Here is a 12,900-nt window from a genome sequence, read left to right on the forward strand (position 1 = left end):
CTAGAGAGACCAGTCCTCAGCACAGCCATAGTGGTAGGGATCAGTCGTGGGAATGTAGGCTGGCATCTTGAACTCTCTCAGCCGCAGAGGCCTGGGATGGATGCTGGTGAGGATCCGGGGCTCTAACAGGGACAGGGAGGAGGGAGCAGGAAAAGACTCAGATAAGTGGCACCTGTGGATACTAATACTATGGGGCAAAAACTGGTGAAATCTGCAGGGCGTCCGTGGGAGCTGTGCTATTGGTTGGTTTCTTCGGTGGTGAAGGCTGCAGGGGTCCTCTGCAGGGCATGTCACTGGGAACTGCAGCTGCTCCCACGGTGTGGATGGCATTGGTAGCCCTTGCTCTTCTTTGTGTCTAGCCACCTCTGATAAGTCTCAGCTTTGCTGGTCTCTTCAGTAAAACTGAGTCCGATCCTTCAGTTCAGTGCCACAAAAGGTTGGGCAAGCCTGTCACTCACCTCACTCTCCCTTTCTGGAGAGTGACTGTTTGTATCTAAGAGTTCCCTCTTGGCTCTGAGCCAAGGGGGGAGTGGGATGATGCAGGAAAAATGAAGCTATTCTTCCTACCCTTGTTGTGTTCTCAGGGTTTTGTTCACTGTGTTGCTGAAGTTTCTTATGTGTACTCCTGAACTGTCCCAGAGATGTTTTTATTCATGGACAGCCTAATTCTTGCTCTTTATAAAAGGACAGAGGTTGAGGTTTCCTATGCCACCATATTGGTGACAGTACTGATTATTCTGTCTGTACATCTCAAGTAGAAGAATTTTAAAGAATCAGACTATTTTGTTTAATGTTTATTTTTGAGAGAGAGTGCATGTGCATGTGCATGCGAGCGGGTAGGGGTAGAGAGAGGGAGACAGAGGATCCTCAGTGGGCTCCACTCTGTCTGAAGCAGGCTCCATGCTGTCAGCACAGAGCCTTATGAAGGCTCTGTTCACAAACCATGAAATCATGACCTGAACCAAAGTTGGAGGCTTTACTGACTGAGCCACCCACGTGCTCCAAAGAATCAGACTATTTTTGACAATCAATCTGGATAAAATATTAAGAATCATTTTTTCTTATATTCTTGGCTTGATCTGAAATCTATAGAATAATCATTGGTAATTTATTCTGCATAAGCCCCGTATAATTAAAACCATTTTGGGTCTCAGGAACATTATCATGTCTGACTCTCGCATCAGTCACTTATTTCCATATCGGCTGTCACCATCTAGCCAAGAACTTCATCTCTCTACCTCTAAGCTGTTGCAAGAGTCTCCTGTTTTCAATCTATTGGTCATAACCTTACCAAATTAATCTTTCTAAAATCCAGTCAATGTTTATATAGATGGTGCTGTTTAAAAACAATCATGTGTGGGGTGCGTGGGTGGCTCAGTTGGTGAACCGGCTGAGTCTTGATTTCGGCTCAGGTCATGATCTAATGGTTCGTCGGATGGAGACCTGTGTCAGGTTCTGTGCTGACAGCATGGTGGAGCCTGGTTGGGATTCTCTTCTCTCTCCCTCTCTCTCTGCCCCTCCCTTGCTCATGCTCTCGCTCTTTCTCAAAATAAATAAAAAGTTTATTTAAAAAAATCATATGCTATCACCTATAGCATAAAATCTATTCTGATCACCCATCAATTCCACCTGCTTTAAGCATTGTACTCCTTCGCTATTCCCCCACTGAATCCTGTCATTTCAATAAATCGGCGCTGCTCCCCTGAATATCTCCTACACTTTTCTGCATCTGCCCTTGGCTTCATGCTATCCTGCCTAAACTTTATCACTCTGGAGTCTCTTTCCCTCAGTCTCTCCAGGTCCTCCCAGTTATTTGAGTACAACCTTTGGGGACTTTAAAGGAGAGAAGCTTGGCACGTACCCAGGAGGTGCTGCTCAAAAGGGCAGTTTTATATCAGGAGAGGAGCCAATTGGAAGAAGGGCATTACCAAGAGGACACTCCAAAATCGATATTGGAGGAAGGAGGCAATTTGCAACCTGCAAGTAAGGGGGAGGATCAGGAGCTCTGAGATTTGATCAAATGAGCTGCCAAGTAAGACAATCTGAGCACAGAGAAAGAAAGCTAATGTGAGAGTTGAATTGGAGGGTGTAAGAGGCGTGAGGTGTCCATGTGCCAGAGGCCAGTTCAAGAATGTTATTGTGATGTATCCTCTACAGCTGTTCTCTCTTGTGGTTTGGCATGTTTTGTAGAGTTGGGAGATATCCTTAACTTAACGCTACTCTACCGGACACCCCATCCTTCTTGGCCCTGTTCAATCTCTGCCAGGCCTCTATGAAACTTCCTTAGGTCACCCCAACACTGCATGTGTCACCTTCCTCTGACACCACAGTCTTTGTTAGCTTTATCCCTCATTTGGCAATGAATCACATGATTGCCTCATGACATCTTTCATATTGTGGATTTTGTTGTTGGGAGGGTTTTGTTTGTTTGTTTTTACTTAAGACACATTTTTGTTTAACTTTCTTTGGTTAAATATTATAGGTTTATAAATAGGTTAATATAATCTTATTATACCATAAATTAAAACTTTCTTCCATATGGAAATATGGATGTTTAATTATTTTATATCTCTTTCTTTAAAATACCACACACACACTGTGTGATCTATTTTTTATTTATTTTTTATTTTTTTCTATTCTATTTTTTAGTTTTAGTTTTAGTTTTCATTTTTTTTAAGTTTACTTATTTTGAGAGATACAGAGATGGCATGAGTAGGGGAGGGGCAGGGAGAGAGAGAGAGAGAGAGAAAGAGAGAGAGAGAATCCCAAGTGGGCTCCATACTATCAGTGCAGAGCCCATTGTGGGGCTCAAACTCATGAAACCACGAGATCATGACCTGAGCCGAAACTGAGAGTCAGATGCTAACTGACTGAGCCACCCAGGTGCCCCAATTTTATATCGCTTTCTTAATCAAACATAGAAATATACTCTTTCAAGGCACCCAAACAAATACTTAACACAGGACCAGGAATATAATATATTAACTTAATCTTTTTTTTTTAATTTTTTTTTTCTTATTTCATTTCTTTATTTTTGAGAGGCAGAGAGAGACAAAGCATGAGTGGGGGAGGGGCAGAGACAGAGGGAGACACAGAATCTGAAGCAGGCTCCAGGCTCTGAGCTGTCAGCACAGAGCCCGACGTGGGGCTCGAGCCCACTAACTGTGAGATCATGACCTGAGCCGAAGTTGGATGCTTAACCGACTGAGCCACCCAGGTGCCCCAATCTTCTTTTTAACTAGGCCTAAAATGCAAGCTAGTATCAGGCCTCTCACTGAAACCATCTCTAAAACTGTCAAAATTTACCCCAAAGTTCACGTTTAGAAATAATTGTTGATTAAACCAATAAGGAATGTAGATACAGTTCAGACTTACAATCAAAAAAGCAACACCTTTCAGCTAGAATTCTTTGGTGGCAAGCAACAAAATCAACTCTGACTAACTTAAGGAGAAAACAATGTATTATGAGGATAGTTACAGTCCAAAATTCATGGAAAGGCTGAAGAAGACTCCTCGGAAACAGAGATAAGAACAATGAACAAGGCTCTGAAGATCCAGGGCAGCAGACCCATCAGAGTGCCACTACCAAAATAAACAGGTTCTGATCACTTTTTCTATCCTTGTGTTCACCCTGCTTAAGGTTCTAAGCCTTGGGAGACAAAAAAAATCCAGCTGGCCCAACCCGAGTCATTTGCTCTTCCTCTTGACCAGCAGATAGTAAAATTCCTTGACTGCACAAAATGAGGACAGGTGATTTGCCCGGAGTAAATCCTGGCATTCTTGCCAAAAAATAGAATAATGGAAAGTAGGCTTCCAAATAAAGAATAACTAGAAAAACTTGCGTACGCTATAGTTCAATGAATGTAATGGTGAGGTTTCATGCATCAAGTTTCATTACGGTGAATGAGTTCTAAAGTCAGTTTAGACATGAAGCAGGTAGAAAGAGCCTGGGGCAAAGGAGCTATTTAAATTGTAATATTATACTGGGGCACCTGGGTGGCTCAGTTGGTTGAGTGCCTATCTCTTGATTTCAGCTCGGGTCATGATCTCACGGCTCGTGGGATTGAGCCCTGCGTGGGGCTCAGGGCTGACCTTGCAGAGCCAGCTTGGGATTCTCTTTCTCTCCCTCTCCCTCTCTCCTCTCCTCTGCCCCTTCTACTCTCTCAGTCTCTGTTTCTCTCTCAAAATAAATACATAAACAATGAAAAAAACCCCCAATACTTTAAATTGGAGTACTATACTGAGGTTTTAACCTTGAGGCAGACTTGGTCCCAGAGTATGAACATGAGCTTTTGGGCAGGAAGCACAATCAGGTCACTCTTCAATGCAGAGAGTGAGCAGGTCGCCAGGTGTAGATGCTTTCAGGATCCAGATAGATCCACCATCAACTCACATACTCCTTTTAGGTCACGTTGGTAATAATTTTAACTAGTTCACATTGAATGGGAGTTTTGTGTGTGAATGTTAATTGCTTCCCAGTGCGGGGAAAGGGAAAATTAACCAAATATAACAATGCTGTACCTGACATGGATCCCTACTTCCTCACTAGCATCTAGATTGTACAGAATTGTATTTAAGAACATAGGCAGTAGGTGAGATAAGCTGTGTTGTTATAAATCAGGCATCTCCAAACAAACACAAAGGTCTTAGAAATGCTTTTTTATTCAGTATCTGGAAATACTTATAAATCTACAAAACATTTACCAACTAATTTTACTTTGGAAAAGCACCTTAAGCCTGAGAATAAATGACAAATTGACTGTATACAGCTTTTGAAAAGAATATTTACCAACAGTATGTGTTTCTCATATTTGTGTTACTTTTAACTGCTTATATTATCTTAAACAAGAATAAGTACACAGCTCACTCTGTAAGAAGATACTAATTATTCTGCTCTCAGCAGGATGCCTCTCATGTCTTAGGAACAGAAGAAAATTATTGAGAAAATAAGATTCCTTTTAGTGAAGAGAACTGGTCTCAGTACAAACATGGTCTAAAGAATAATTCTGGTTGCACATGCTGTTCAGAGCTGAGCAAGATATTGTATTCTACTAGTGAATACAGTACACCTAGGCAGAAAAAGAGGATGACTGGAACATTAAGAAGAGACCAGAAAACTCAGCATTTTATTTTCTTAGTACATTGAACCAAATCAAGCATCAGTAAGTAGTTGCTCAGTGTTTTTTAGAAACACAGAAACAAGACAATGAATCAGGGTCATTTCCATCTCAAAGATGGTGCTTCAGTGAGAGAAAGGCATCACTAAACTGATGCAAAATCTTTGAATCCATTATTAAATATTTAAAGCTCAGTTTCTAAAAATGATATTTATACTTCCTAATGTCTTGCTAGGGAATGATTTAGTATGTGTGAAATTATCTTACTTGTGGATCAAAGGGCTACACACTAAGAAGGAAGTTTTCATTTTTATGGAGCTCTGAGGATTAGGTACAGAGAGGGATTCGTATCTGCCCTTTCCTTTCTACCAACTAGCCATGGAATAGAAGAAAATGTAAGAGATGTGGTCTAGTGCAAAATGAAGCTTGTCTTAGTCACTGTACAACTCGAAGAGAAATAAAAACAGCGCAGTTAAGACATCTGAATGTTACCCCTTCCCAACAACAGCTACGTTAAGTATTTTATCCACTGCATACGGATAATATCCAGTATCTTGTACTTAGCTCCCCTCTATAAAGACAGCATCAGAGACTCCAGACAGAAACACTGGTGAAACATTTAACATGCCTCCCTGATCACTGTCAGCGTGGACATCACTATTGGTACGCACTGAAGCTCTTAAACCCGATTTAAACATGGCCAGGAAGTGGTGATGTTGGACTGATGGGCACATTAAAGTGTTTTTAATTCTGTCTGCAGACATTAAACTTTATGTGGAGGCTAGCAATTTTACTGACTCTCTGTAGAGCACATTTTACTACAGGAAAATAAAGGAAGCATGTTATAAAGTAAAGAATTTCTGTGGGGTTGTCTTTTACAATAATGTTCTTTCTTTTAAGAAAAATATTCTTATGCCATTTCCCCAGGGCGATGAACTTCACACGCACGCGCACACACACACACACACACACACACACACATTTACTTATTTGTATACCTCTGTTTCATATTACTTTTTGGGAGTGCATACAAATGCATGCATTGCAGGGTGAGAAAAAAAGTGTAGAAGAAACTAAAACCTTGATATTGCTTCCAGAGCTCATGGGGATTACCGACCTGTGGTTCCTGACCACAGGGAGGACTTTTTGGTGGCAGTAGTCTCTCTGACTTCTTCATCAGGCAGTAGTTAGAGTCTGTTTCTTGCAAAGATGCCAAGATTAAGCTGAGGTCATCATTTGGCCGCAGCTGTCAGTAACTCTTGGTTCACTATCTGATGATGTCAAGTTTCTGATAACAGCAGGGGGAAAGAAAGATGTTTTAGATCACAATGGGGCAATTGAGATGAAATGGCTTTGGGTAATCTCAGTCTTAAATTCTGCAGGGAAATAACTCAAGTATTTTCCTGCAAGAAAAGCAAAGCTAAGCTCATCTCAACTTGAAGAACTACATAGGAAAACATCAGCCACAGGGGCACCTGGGTGGCTCAGTTGGTTAAGTGTGTGACTTCAGCTCGGGTCATGATCTCTCGATTAGTGAATTCAAGTCCCATATCAGGCTTTGTGCTGACAGCTCTGAGCCTTGAGCCTGCTTCAAATTCTGTGTTTCCCTCTGTCTCTGCCCCTCCCCTCCTTCTGCTTTCTCTCTCTCTCTCTCTCTCTCTCTCTCTCTCTCTCTCAGAAATAAATAAACATTAAAAAAAAAAAAGAAAATAGCAACCACAAAAATGTGGAGATATGAGTGTACTTTAAAATTCCAGAAAGATTATAGCATCCTTTTAATTTTTTTAAATTTTTATTTATTTATATATTTTTTGCTTTTTATGCTAGGAATGCATGGTTGTTTTAACACTTTATTTTATTTTATTTATTTTTTATTTTTTAAAATTTACATCCAAATTAGTTAGCATATAGTGCAACAATGATTTCAGGAGTAGATTCCTTAGTGCCCCTTACCCATTTAGCCCATCCTCCCTCCCTCAGCCCCTCCAGTAACTCTCTGTTCTCCATATTTAAGAGTCTCTTATGTTTTGTCCCCCTCCCTGTTTTTACATTATTTTTGCTTCCCTTCCCTTGTGTTCATATGTTCTGTGTCTTAAAATCCTCATATGAGTGAAGTCATATGATATTTGTCTTTCTCTGACTGACTAATTTCACTTAGCATAATACCCTCCAGTTCCATCCACGTGGTTGCAAATGGCAAGATTTCATTCTTTTTGATTGCCAAGTAATACTCCATTGTGTGTGTATGTATGTGTGTATACACACATACACACACACACACACACACACATATGTATACATATATATATATACATACCACATTTTCTTTATCCATTCATCCATTGGGGGACATGTGGGCTCTTTCCATACTTTGCCTATTGTTGATAGTGCTGCTATGAACATGGGGGTGCATATGTCCATTTGAAACAGCACACCTGTATCCCTTGGATAAATGCCTAGTAGTGCAATTGCTGGGTCGTAGGGTAGTTCTATTTTTAGTTTTTTGAGGAACCCCCATATTGTTTTCCAGAGTGGCTGCACCAGCTTGCATTCCCATAACATGCTTTTTAAAAAGAATAAAAGTGGTAAGAAACAAGGATTTTAAAGAGTGAACAGTTAGTTTTTCCTAAGGATCTTCTTATCCTCTTATCCAATTTTTCAAAATAAGTAGCTGAATATAATTTAGATCTTTGTAGAGCACTGTGATCTAAGAAATATTTCACTTGTTTGTCTTTCCTTCACTAGATTCAAGTTAAAGCTCCTTGAGGTTTCAGAATAACATTTCTAACATGAAAGAGCTTTAAAAACTATGTATAAAATATTAGTGCCAAAATTAAAAGTGCAGATAAAAATCCTGTGTCTGGAATGTACCAGGTACTGAACACGTGCGAAACCCCTATCCACCATTTTCCAGCACATTCTAGAGCATGTATGCTGAGTGAGGTGGGGTGGGGTTGGGGAGGCGAGAGGGGCATGAGAAAAAGCTAAACAGATAAATGAGCAAGCTAATTTCTGGTAGTGGCAAGATCTAGAATGAAAATAAGTCAGAGTGCTGTGAGAGGCAATGTTTGTCCCATGGAGACTAAATACCCTGCCTGCCCCTGTAGCACAGGACTTCCTCTGAGAACAGATGTGGGGAACACAGAGAGAGATTCCTTACAGTGGCCTCAATGTTTTGTGACCACCCTGTGTCCGCTGTGGCTGCCATCACCCAAATAGGCAGAGGTAGCATGTACAAAGTAGGTACAAAGTAACAGAGGCTTCATAGCAGGTGTAGCCAAGAGGATATGAGGTATCAGTCCTGCAATAGAGCCCTGAAGCCAACTTACTTGTGGCTTTGTCTGGATAAAAATCTAAAGATGTCTTGTGTTTCTTTGAGCCAACTTGGATGGTTTATGCAAAAGCTAGGATAAATGTTTAATCTCTAAGCACAAAACTGTTTTAAATGTAGAATTTAAGAAACATAACAAGCAAGCATAGGGACAAAGAGAGAGAGGAGCAAACCAAGAAACAGACTCTTAACTCTACAGAACACACTGATGGTTACTGGAGGGGAGGTAGGTGGGGGGATGAACTAAATAAGTCAAGGGTATTAAGGAGTACACTTGTTGTGATGAGCACCAGGTATTATATGGAAGTGTTAAATCACTATATTGTACACCAAAAACTAATATTACACTGTACGTTAACTAACTGGAATTTAAATAAAAACCTAAATATGTATATTTATATGTATATACACATACACACATGTATTCTTAAAAATCTGTAAAAAGTCTAACTTTTTTCTTGTAATAAGGAATTCTTAAGACAGTTTTCTTTTCCTCCCCAAAACAAGGAGATGCTCTGTTTCGGCAAAGATAGAGAAGCCCTTTGAGATGGACAAACTTGGCCACATGGTCTTCCCTTTTCCCTAGATCCCACCTGCCAGAGCTCGATCTGAGCCGTGTGATAGGCTTTCAATAACAACAGTGAGTGTCCAGGCAGCCTGAAGTTAATCAGGCATTCCAGTCTATTGGCCGTGGGCCTAGAGGTTTTCACACTCTCCAGAGAGGAAAGGATTGTCCAACTACTTTCTAATTTAGCAATGAATGTGCTAAGTTTCATAGTCAGTACTTAGGTAGTGATTTGCATGCATTTTTAGTTTGACTTACATAATCTTGTTTAAAATGCTTTCTAAACTTGAATTTGAAGCCAATTTTCACTGAATTTTTTTTCTTCTCTTCTGTTCAAAAGAGACATATTTAGATGATCTTTGATTTTAAGCTGCAACTGTTTGGTCAGACTATTAACAGACACTGCAGTGCTTTCAACCACAGCCTGTTAGGATTCTACCTCAGTGAAAATGATAGGATCATGATCAAATGAAACCTGCAGCGGACCTCTCTAGAATGTGACCACTGTGTGCTTCTAGTTTCTGTAGTTGACTTTTAAAAAACCAATATCGCCTCAGAGTAAAGCTCTCTGTTTATGCAATAATGAGATCTAGGAAAACTGAGAAGACTGAACTGCATGCCGTCAAAGTATCCTCTATCAACTCAACTTCTCGAACTTTTGATAAGAGTACAAACACAGAGTTTGATGTTACAGTTTCTAACAAGGGTCTAAAATATGAACATTCTGGAATGTTGGTTAAGAGCAAATTCTTACGCCTTCACAATCAAATGTATAGATTGGAAGGTCAATGTCTTTTCATGAACAAGTCCACACCCTAAGCAAAGTTCTTATGTGAGAGGTGGACCTATGACACAGCTTCCCTCAGGTTCCCTTTAGATCCCTGTAATAGTCTCACTACAAGTTCATCTCTTTGATATTTCATTGGGAATAAATATATAATTATGTGAAGATTTCCCACTGACGCCTGCAATGTCCCCAAGTATTTAAAAAACAAGGATAACATTGGAACTTTAGAAAATAACTTGTTGTTACTAACATGCTTTATAAGAACCTACCAGATTTCAATATTCTTTTCTCCTATCTCAATGAGAGATTTAATAATAGTGAAGTTATTATTAAATTCTAGATTAGAAGTTATAATTTTCTGTTTTCAATTTAGAAATAAGAGATTGTCAACAGTATGTAGACTACTTGTACATTCTAAGAAAATTAATGATAACTTCTGACTAGAATTATTATTTTCTGTTTTCAACTTAGAAATAAGAGATTGTCAACAGTGTATAGGCTACTTATAAATTCTAAGGCTATTAATGATAACTTCTGACAGTGGAGGGAATTCTGGTACTCTGTACCAAAAGAGTCTCTGTACTCTGTACCAAGAGACTACCATAAGCCAAGCACTGTGAAATGAATGAGGATACAATGGTGCATAATTCCCTTTCCTTACAGAGCCTATAGCTGATCAATAATATAGACTAGACATGGTCATGGGCTATAATAATACAACATGGTAGTAGTAAGTGCTAAGAGGATGTAACCATCAGGAAAACGTAAAGAGAATGCACTTAACTAGAATCTCCATCATAAAAGCCTCCTGAAAGAAGTGACACTTTAAGCAATGACCCAAAGAACGAGGGAAGAGAGAGCCTGGAGGAAAGGACAAGCACTAAAGGTACAGCACTATATATTTGAAGAACTGAAATTAGGTCAGACTGGATAAAAGACAGAATGCAAAGGGAAGAAGTCATACAGTATGAGGCTGAAATGTTAAATAGTCCATAAGAGACCCTTGTGTCAAAGGTTGGGTTCTTTGGGAACTAGACTCAGAGGTCGAGGTTTTCATGCAGGAAGTTTATTGGGAGAACTTTCAATATCAACACCTATGAAGCAGTGAAGGCAGTCTACTGCTCAACTTCTGTCTCTGTGTTCAGGGAAGAAGTTGGGCTGTAATATAATCAAAACAACATCTTCAGCCAATCCCACAGGGAGTTCTTAAATTGGGATGGATCTTTAGAGTTTTCTCTGACTGGGATCGGGGGTAGAATAATTTCATACCTATGAGTGGAACTGTCACTGGAAGCAGGCTGCCCTGGGAAGGGTTTAACCTTGTACAAGTAAGCTTTCTTCAGCTGAGGGAAGTCCCAAGGAGGGACATAACTGAGAGCGGTTGGCTGTAACACTATAATGAATGCTTGAGTCCTCAAGGAGGTCTAGAGAGTGCACCCCATTGTGAATAAAGCATGTTAAGGATACATCATGTAAGCTGCATTAGAATGGTGATAAGCCTGTGTTCTAAGAATGGAAGAGACACAATATGCAGTAGATTTAGAAAGGTCTTTCTGTCTGCATTATGGGCAACAGATTGGAGGGAAGCATGACTATAAGCAGAGAGACCAGCTGAAAGTTGGTTGCAAAAATTCAGGTAATAGATGATGATGGTCTGAAGCAGGGTAGTAACATTAAGAGTGGAGAGTTGTAGATGAATCTGAAAGATATTCTGGAAGTAGAAGGGATGGGACATAGTGATTGGGTGTGAAGAATCTAGGGAAAAGTCCAAGCTGTAACCCAGATTTCAAGCTTGGGCACTCTTGATAGGAAACAAAGCAAGAAAAGCCAATTGTTTAATGGCTATTGTATTTTTTAATGGTAAGATGGAGATACTAAACTCAATTTTGGAAATGTAGACTTTAAAGTGAGTTTAACAGAGGCATGTATACAAGGCATATAGACATACAGGAAAGTGATTTGGACCACAAATAGAAACATGGAGGCCATCAGCATAGAGGTGGTAATTGTGGCCAACAAATAGATCAAGATAACTCAGGGAAATGTATAAAGTGAGAAAAACGGAAGGCCAGAAATAAAATCATGAGTTCTTGATTTTTCTTTTTCAGTGAAGCATTCATCAAATTCCTGCCCTGTACTTTCAACATGATTAAGGAGGTTAGCAGAGAAGAAGAGGAATATTTTTTGAACACCTTTTATGTGCCAAACACATTATCTCATTATTTTACTTTACAACCCTGTGGTTTCAAATTATCATCCCCATTTAATAGGTGAGAGCAAAGGCTCAGAAAATTTGAGCAGCTTCCAGAAGTCACCATACTATTAACTAATAGGACCAGAGTCTCAATCCAGGTCTTCCTGTGTTTTACTAATATTTTTTTATTTTGAGAGAGAGAGAGAGAGAGAGAGAGAGAAGGAAGGAAGGAAAGGGGGCAGAGGGAGAGAGAATCTTAAGCAGGCTCCATGTTCAGCAAGGACCCCAATGCAGGGCTCTATCCCATGACCCTGGGATTATGATCTGAACTGAAATCAAGAATCACTCAACCAATGAAGACACCCAGGTGCCCCTACTGTGATTTTTACACTATACCATGGCAAACTTCAAATAATCATGTAATATAGGTTTATTGTGAATCATAGTTTTTAATAATCATAGTTTTATTTTGGTTTATATAATATACTAACCTTTAAATATTAAAAAAGTAGGGACACCTGGGTGGCTCAGTCAGTTAAGTGTCCGACTTCGGCTCAAGTCATGATCTTGTGATTCATGAGTTCGAGCCCCATGTTGGGATCTATGCTGACAGCTCAGAGCCTGGGGCCTGCTTCAGATTCTGTGTCTCCCTCTCTCTCTGCCCCCCCCCCGCCCCCCGGCTCATGCTCTCTTTCTCTCTAAATAAATAAATAAACATTAAACATTTTAAATATTAAAAAGTAAAGCTAGAAAATTCAAATCTGCTTTGGGGAATAGAGGGTGTCCTGTGTTCTCAAACTTTAAAGAAGATGTACACATTTGTTTTCACCAAACAGAAAGCCAGAAGAAAAGGGCCTAATCTTTCATTAACCACTTTGTAAAGAAAAGCTTCTATTTATTCTGAAG

The 12,900-nt window shown here is 39.8% G+C and overlaps 1 long non-coding RNA gene across 6 annotated transcripts in view; it reads right to left on the reverse strand.

Annotated features, from left to right (window-relative positions):
* The window catches only part of LOC109272374 (uncharacterized), a 117,519-nt gene that overhangs the window by 92,705 nt on the left and 11,914 nt on the right, over positions 1-12,900 (reverse strand). For 2 of the 6 annotated variants that reach the window (XR_008424236.1, XR_008424235.1), the window contains exon 2: positions 6,235-6,405. The exons of the other annotated variants lie outside the window; for them this stretch is intronic. This is a non-coding gene — a long non-coding RNA (uncharacterized LOC109272374). The remainder of the gene's footprint in view (positions 1-6,234; positions 6,406-12,900) is intronic. 6 annotated transcript variants of the gene reach the window in all.

The sequence above is a fragment of the Panthera pardus genome, unplaced genomic scaffold (assembly GCF_024362965.1).
Source record: "Panthera pardus isolate Hobbes unplaced genomic scaffold, ASM2436296v1 HiC_scaffold_10, whole genome shotgun sequence".
NCBI lineage: Eukaryota > Metazoa > Chordata > Mammalia > Carnivora > Felidae > Panthera > Panthera pardus.